The following is an 8,940-nucleotide window of genomic DNA, read 5'->3' as shown; positions in this document are numbered from 1 at the left end:
GCCTAAATAAGACAAATGAGATAATGAGATCAGTGGCAGATCCTAGTTGACAAATTCTGCAGAATGCCCCACTCCAAGTAAAGAGATTTTCTTTCCTGCCAAAAGGTCTATATGCTAATACTAACTAATTTGCCAGCCTTGGCCCTACATTGTTTGACAATTGCTGAGCATCCCAATTTGTTACAGTTGTGGCATTAATTTGGATGTAAAATGTAGCTGGATCTAGTAATCTATGCAACCTCTTAACCCAGCAACCAATCACACAGATGCTTACTTTATACTGAAAAGGCTTAAAAAAGCAGAGAGTTATTTTTTTAAAATCTGGATATAATAATATTTAGCAGGAAATAGTATGGACACTGTAACTGTAACTTTCATTTGCTTATATCTTAGTTACAGCAATACAGGTAAAATAATATATGCTATTTTCTTTAATATTTTGTGGTCATTCAGAATATTTGAAATATACCAGTTATTCAAATATTTTTAACTTAGCCACCAGTTTTGATGGATTTTGAAAAATCAATTTAGCGTGTTACAAAATATCTATCTTTGGAGCCCTGACCAGCTAACTCAGTTGGATAGAGCATTGTCTCGAAACAAGGTTATGGGTCTAACCCTGGTCAGGGCACATTCAATAATCAATTAATAAATGCATAAGTGGGACAACAAAAATCGATGTTTTTCTTCTCTCCCTTCCTCTCTCTCTAAAATCAATCAATAACTATCTAAAAAATATATATTATGTGTATATATATATCTTTAGAACTTTTCCATTGAGTTCTAAAATAATCACAGATATTAAAACTTCATATATATTTCAATCAGTTTTATATATATATGTGTAGATATATATACATATATTTATACATATATATATATATTGTATGTGTGTGAGACAGAGACAGAGAGAGAGACAGAGAGAGGGACAGGTAAACTGGAAGAGAAAGAGATGAAAAGCATCAATTCTTCATTGCAGCACCTTAGTTGTTCATTGATTGCTTTCTCATTTGTGCCTTGATGGGGGGGGGGGGGTTACAGCAGACTAAGTGACCCCTTGCTCAAGCCAGTGACCTTGAGCTCAAGCCAGCGACCTTTGGGGTCAATCTGGCAGTCATGGGGTTTTATCCTGGGTCCTCTGCATCTCAGTCTGATGCTCTAATCACTGTGCCACCGGCTGGTCAGGCCATTTTCCATATTTAAAAGAAATATATTCCTATATATTTATATTACTGCTAATACAAATTAATTTTATGTATTAGAATAAAAATAAATTTTCAATTTGGCAATATCGGGTATTAAAGAAAATAAATTGGCACTAAGAGTTAAGAAATGTTTATTTCCTTGAAAATTATCCTAAATTAAACAATAAGTACTATAATTATGTATAGGAATCAAAGATATAAAAACTATTTATTTTGAACAAGTATAAATTGTGTCACATTCATTTAACAATGGAAATTCAGGGCTTAAATTCAGACTTTGTAAATTGCAGATAGCTAAAAATAAATGTAAATATTTTGTAATTACAAAATTATTCTAATCCTAGTACTCTTATGAAATTAAGGAAAAATATTTACTGTGCTTGGAAAATGTCATTTAAAAGAAAACTCTATCAAGTAGATATATTGGGGGGAAGTTTTAACCATAAATATATAATAATACTTACAAATTTATTTAAATAATATTAAAATATTTTTAAATCTTTAAAATAAATTTATAAAAGATACAAGGTTAAATACTTTAAAACTACAAATATATGCAGAATTTTGAATACATATTTTGAACTTTTCTGTTTTATTATTAAGAAAAAAATAACTTAAAATATAAAAATCCATTCAGTTTTTTAAATATATTATAAAATGTATCTATAATTACTATAATTCCACTATTAAATTATATAATTATGGAAATATTGAATTGAAAGTAATTTAAAAGTCACATAAACTCACTTTGAGGCAAATGTTAATTTGTTGCTTAAAGATTTGTGGGTTTTTTTAGGTGAGAGGAGGAGAGATAGTGAGACAGACTCTCATATGCCCCCCATCATGATCCACCTGGCAACCCCTATCTGCTGCCGATATTCTGCCCATCTGGGGTCATGCTTATGACTGAGCTGTTTTTACCACCTCAGGCAGAAGCTTTGGGGAGCCATCCTCAGTGCCCAGAGCCAATGGCTTGAGTCAATTAAGCCATGGCTATGGGAGGAGAGAAAAAGAGGGAGAGCGGGAGGGGAGGAGAAGCAGATGGTAATTTCTGCTTTGTGCCCTAACCAGGAATCGAACTCAGGGCTTTTACATGCCTGTTCGACACTCTACCACTGACCCAATTGGCCAGGGCCAAGATTTTTTTATAAGTGTTGTAGGCAACCTCCAAGATGGTTCCTAGTGATTGTCCTCTTATTATTCATACCTTTATATAAAATTTTCTTTAATTATGGCTGGATCTAATGACTCACTTCTAACAAACAGAGTATAGCAAAATTATGGAATATCACCTCTAAAATTAGGCAACAAAGACTAACTTCTGTCTGACTTTCCATTCCCCACCTTTTTGTTCATTTAAAATCAGGGAATATATCACACACCAAGATAGCATTTGCATTCATGTGTTTCAAAATAGCCAAGGCTCCCTGGGGGCTCTACTACCCAGGGCATGTATGAATGCAAAAGGAGTGACAGAGGGCATGGACACAACCATTCAGAGAAGCAACGACTTTCATTACTCACCTTTTATATTGTTTTTGCATGAATGTCTTTTAGCTGCATTTATCAAGTTGCACCACTCCCAGGGCAGCAACAATTTTCCTGTGAAGTATAACAATAAACAATTCTGATAAGCATGCATAATATGCTTGGTAGACCATTATTCAGATTTTTTACGTATTCTGGGAGCACAGTTTCAAGATGGTAAATCCAGGGTCTAATTCTTAACTGGTCCTGGGTGTGAAATATGAATTCAGACCCACTGTTAACCATTTAACAACAGTCCACTATATTCTGAATATAGCCAAATATACTTTGAACACCCTCTATATCCTTTTGAAAAATATATTTTTGATATTGCAAACAAAAGGGAGATTTTTTCTAAAACCAATGTTAGCATGATTGACTAGATATGTTAGTCTTAATCACATCATTCACATTTTTAATATTTTAACAAATTTGATTTAATTTTTGCTGTTTCACTAATTACTAATTATGCTTTTCTAATAAATAATTATGACAGATGTATATCTAATTATTCTGAAATTAAATTTATTTCCTTTTTGCTCAAGTCAATTTCTATGGGGCCTACTTCAATCAAGGAGTAACAATTTTCCCAAATAACATACCATTCTGTGATTTCTTATAGGGATATATATTTTTCTACTCAGTGCCTTTAAAAAATCAAATATTTTATATACCAAATACCAGATGTATTATTAACATAATATTTTGTAGACCAAATATATATTCACAATATATCAGTGGTGTCTCATTTATATTATATATTTCCAATAAAAGACATAGTTATTCAAATTTACTGTTCATTAATTTTGGAGCCTATCAAGTCTATGTTCTAGTCATAACTCAGTTACAATCAGCTTTGACAAAAATTGAATTTTAAATAACACTCTTTACTATGGTACATTTACTTCCTACTGTTAAGACTTCCTGCAGCTTATATTTTCCCTCCTCCCACCAATTGTGTAACAGGGAAGTTCTTCCTAGGCAATATTTCTCTGTTACAATCTTCACAGTTTGGACTTTTCAGATTATTTATTTCCATGAGTGAGTTTCTCTGTGCTGAACTTCCATAATATTTAGTTACTCTCTTCACAACCTATTTGACCCCATGGTTATCAACGCATGAGACAGCTATGCAAGGGGTCATACCTTCTCCCAAAGTGTCACTCAGGAAAATTACTATATTTTTTTATAGATATAAATGCTCCACAAACTTTCCCAAGTCTTGCCAATTTTGGCTAGTTACTTGCCAAAGTAATTCCTTTAAAATTTCTGTATGAAACAATATCTACTTCTTATATTTGTGGCATGCTTCCCAAAATGCTATTTTTGTTTGGCTCAAAACACCTAGGTAAAAATCAATTGTTTCTAAATCCTTTTAAGACCAATGGGGTCAATGCTGACTTCACTACTGCATTTGCCATTGTTACCATGGAGCATGAGTGTAGTCTAAAAAGGCTGTATTTTACATACACACCATATTGTAGTTATTAGGAAATTAATAATTTACATATCCTACTCCTAAAATCTACCCAGTTTAAGTACCATAAGAACAGCTAAACAGGGTTTCTTTGGAGTTCTAAAAGAGAACATCCGTGTGAACCATGCATCATCCCTAGATTAGCTCCATCATTATCATCAACCTCTTTTCAAGTCCCATCCTTAAGTTCATTGCATTTACACTTAGTATATTTAAATCAGTAGAATACAGACTCTGACATACCAAGTAAGCCATAGCATGGCAACATCCCATATATCTCAGCAATTGCTTTAGTAGTGTGTCAGCCTGGTTTACAGTTATCTAATGCACAAGTGATGGAATATTATACAATTACAGATATACATAGTTCAAAGTAATATCTCCTTGAGAGTATCACAGAAGGACTTGACTAGTTAGCATAGTCTAAAACCTTGTAACTAAAAGAAAGGGCCAAATGACTAAATTCAGTAAGGTTATTAAAAAGTACTATGTCACCTTTTTTTTTTTTTTTTTTACTGGCTTACACAAGAAGAAATTTTTGGCAAAGCTCTTAAAAGAATACATGCAGGTAGTCTTCCCTAAGGGGCAAAGACTACGTTTGGTCATTCTCTTGAATTGAAATACTCTTGAGAGAACAAACATCATCAGTTTTTGTGGTGTTAGCACTCACTTCCCAGTGCCTTTAACATTAAGCTACCACCTTCCCTGTTTTTAGTTATTTCAGATTTATGCTTCTTCTTCTTGGTTTGAAGATTTCAGGTACAACCCTCAACCGTAAAATTGGCAAAGGGTGTTAACTGAACCAGTGTCTTTGCTTTCATTTATTTACATTCTTGGATTTGTGAGCAATAGATATATCCTTTGCATAAATGTCCAAGCAACAAAAGGCATATCCGACCAGAGAACTTGTTTGGAATAAGTGTTGTGAGATTTTAAATTTTAGAGATAATGCCATGTGCCAAATGTCTCTTTCAATAGGAGCCAATAAACTGAAACAAGCCCTTAGTACTATCAGATTCTACATTACAACAGAAACAAGCTGTCCTGTGGCATCATTACCTACACATGTAGTCTCACTTCTTCACCCCAAATGATCTCATTTTATATCTTCCTGATTAAAGTGTTAAATCTAGTGACTGATTATGCAGATAAACTCTTGTTTCTTTTTAAAATTTTTTAGAAAATGTTTTAATTCATTCTTTAAATTTCTTATCAAAACACTACTCTGAAAGTGAGAATGAATTAAATATTTCCAAATAATATGGTGCTTTTAGTTGATCAGTATATCATAATCATTACAAAATAAGTCCCTTAAACTTAGAAAACACATATGAATGATCCAAATTGAAATAATTCACAGTTTTTATTTTTATTTTATTTATTTTTATTTTTTTGTATTTTTCTGAAGTGAGAAGCAGGGAGACAGAGAGACTCCCACATGTGCCCCACCAGGATCTACCCCAGAAAGCCCACTAGGGAGCAATGCTCTGCCCATCTGATGCATTGCTCCCTTGCAACTGGAGCCATTCTAGCACCTGAGGCAGAAGCCATGGAACCATCCTCAGTGCCCAGGCCAAATTTGCTCTAATGGAGCCTTGGCTGTGGGAGGGGAAGAGAGAGATAGAGAGAAGGGAGACAGGGAGGGGTGGAGTTGGGAGAGGGTGGAGAGAGGGAAGGGTGAAGAAGCAAATGGGCACTTCTCCTGTGTGCCCTGGCCAGGAATCAAACCCAAGACATCCATACCTTAGCAGAGGTTCTACCACTGAGCCAACTGGCCAGGGCAGATTGTTTTTATATTTTTGGAACATTCTTGACCATTGCTTCAATAATAACATTTACAAAAAAGAGATTGATAATGTACTGATACTTATAGAACCCTTAGAAATTCTTGGGAAGCTATAAGTAATAGTTTGTTATGATCAACCCCAAAACCATTAACTGGACTATGTCCCTTTGGCATTAATTACATGAAAATTTTTTCAAAAAATGATTTTTTTTCCTTTGCCATTCTGAAGAGTCATAAGTAACTATTGCTACCTCAACAGAGAAGATATATATATATATATATATATATATCTTTATTCAGAGTAATTGCATAAATTGTTTACCTCCATGGGACTCATCTTTTATACTTGGACTGCTACTTCAAATATTGGGGTTTATTTTGGAGATGTATATAGTTTTAATAAAAGACCCTTTTATAATTAAATTTAATTAAAGACCTAGGAAAATGCTAAAAGTAGTAACAAGAGAGTACATATGCACCCTTTTGCAGTCAGTAAATGCTGCAAGTAACAGGAGACGTGACTTCACTCGAACTTTGGAGAAGCAAAAAAAATTGACTTCTCATCCTAGGTTGGTGGTTGTCTTGCTTTTGCTTCCAAATCCAAGAGTGTTTCTGGTAAAGGAGGAGCAGACTCTCTGTGACAGAGAGCTGGATGAAGGAGTATTACAAAGCTGATGCTCAGGAGTGATGAGAGGCCTCGGCAAGCTCACTCTAATATTTGGTGTCTATGGTGTTGAAAGGCATTTGAGTTTTCAGTGACATGCATGGGGTTAATGTTTTCTTGTTCCACCATTACGAACTGACACTCGTATTCTAAGGGCAGTGAATGCCAACATTCTACCATCTTGGGTTGATACAGTGCTACTGAAACATTGTAACAGGGTCTGTATTGGGCACAGCATGGGCAACTATTGTAGGGCCAGATTTTAGCTGGATTGGTAGCATCTATTTTGGTATTTGGGCTCTGATTCACTCTGCAAGTGAATCGTGAGGAAAGCTAATGTGTCTCTGTTAGCCTGGGGCAGTCAGGAATGGACTGGTACATTGCAGCTTTGCTGTTGCTTGGATGTCATCTGTGATTTCTGCTGCTTCCACAAAGGTCTTCTTTAGCCAAAAGGTCAGAAGGATTCTTTGAGGTTTTGAAGGAATTCTTGCAGGGGGCTACAGAGAGCATAGGTGTCATCAACTTTGCTGAGGTGAGGTACCGTTGTCACTCAGAGAAAATTCTCTTTTAGATTTTTTACTGTCCAATTAGTTAGAGCCTGAGATCCGTCACAGGCATGTCTCAGTCAGCCCTCTCTCCTCCAACTCATTTATGCAGTGGACACTAATGGACGGGATCATGGAGAAGTCTGGGACACATAACCTGCCAGCATCCCCCCTCCAATCTTAGCAGGTGTTTCTATCAGAGTAAAAGTGCAAGGAAGGAAACTGAAGTCCCAACATTCTGGGTGAGAGATCACATGACAGTCTCCCCCTTCAGAAACAGTTTGGCAAATTTTATCTGCTTTACACATGGAACAAAAGATTTGAGTTTCCTAACAATATTAGTGCACAAGTCATGCAGACCCATCACTCCATTAGTCTACAGAGTGCTAAAACTTACCTCTCTGTTCTTGGTTCCAGCAGCCTGCTACTTGGCTGCTTGTTTCAAGGCTGTAAGGTACCTGTTATTCCTCAGTGTCTCATCATGGCACAATTAATCTTGTCCATGGCACCCATGGCACAGTTTTAATAGTGGATGTTCCTTCAATAGGCCTGCCATCATTGGGAACAGTCACTGTAGTTTTTGCAACTATAGATTCAGTCTCTTGGACTATTGTGGAGCCAATGGAACAAGTTTTCTTCATAGGTCCAGGAGGATGGTGAATGACTGTTGGCTACTGGAATGTCTCTTTTCTCTCTCTTCTTCAGTCTGAAAGTCTTTACCAAAAAACCCCACAATCAGTCTAATCAAAGCTGCTATCTGAACAAATGGAACCAGATTCATCAATAGTTGACAGTCTTTTGTTCCCAGCATTACCAAGGATGATCGGCCTCTGTTGAGGCAAGCTAGAGCTGAATTTGTTTCTCACTTAATTGAATGCTGCCAGATGTGTCACACATAAGCAACTCTCCGATCATCTGAATCTTTATTTCCAGCTTTCCATAGTCGGCCTCAGTCTCCATTTGATCTCTATATCCACCTGTTTGTGTGTGTGCTTCAACTTAACGTCTGGAGCACTAGGTTCACTCTTTGTTTTCATCAAAAGGTTCTTGTATTTCCTCCATTCCTGGTTTGTTCTCTGCACTTCCTATGGAAGTCCTCAAAGTCCATTGCCAACTGAATGAATTGGAGTTCATTTCCTTCACTGAGAATCACCACCAGGCATACCAGCTGCTCAAACAGATTCAACAAATTTAGCATCGCAGTATCCATCTTTCTTTTCTCGCAGCCCCCAGAGCCCAGTCTGCCTCTTCACCAAGCCCACCTGGGTAGCCTTCTTCAAATATTGTCTTAAACATTCTATTTTAGTCCCTTCAAAACTTTCTGTTAGATCTTCTAGGACCATCCAACGTATGCTGCCTTTTATTAACTTTTGGAGTTCTAAAAGTCCTTCCAGAATTACAGATCTCCACATGAGAGTATTTTAAATTTTCCAATTGTATATAACCCACTCAATCAAACACATAAGTAAGCTATCATTACTGTTTAACAATTTGTAAAAATTTACACACACCCCTTTAGAATAAGCTTCTAGTTCTTGTACAAAAGCTAAATGTACTACTGCAAGTAATTTAAACTACTGTACAGATTTGGATTGTTCTACTTTTGCAAGAGGTGTTCTTCTACCAGCTGAATTGCTGAAAATCCCACTCTTCTGAGAGTTGACATAAGTATAACCATGATGCATACATCATTGTTTTATCAAGAAGAGACATATAGTCACATCATTTAGCCATAA

General features: G+C 35.9%; 1 pseudogene; it reads right to left on the bottom strand.

The window, feature by feature from the left end:
* Positions 1–6,423: 6,423 nt before the first annotated feature.
* LOC136404184 (rac GTPase-activating protein 1 pseudogene) lies at positions 6,424–8,414 on the bottom strand (annotated as a pseudogene).
* Between the last annotated feature and the right edge of the window lie 526 nt (positions 8,415–8,940).

This window comes from Saccopteryx leptura, chromosome 4, assembly GCF_036850995.1.
Source record: "Saccopteryx leptura isolate mSacLep1 chromosome 4, mSacLep1_pri_phased_curated, whole genome shotgun sequence".
In the NCBI taxonomy this organism is placed as follows: domain Eukaryota; kingdom Metazoa; phylum Chordata; class Mammalia; order Chiroptera; family Emballonuridae; genus Saccopteryx; species Saccopteryx leptura.
Note: the sequence above shows the minus strand (reverse complement) of the source record. Positions and strands in the feature narration are given on the sequence as shown.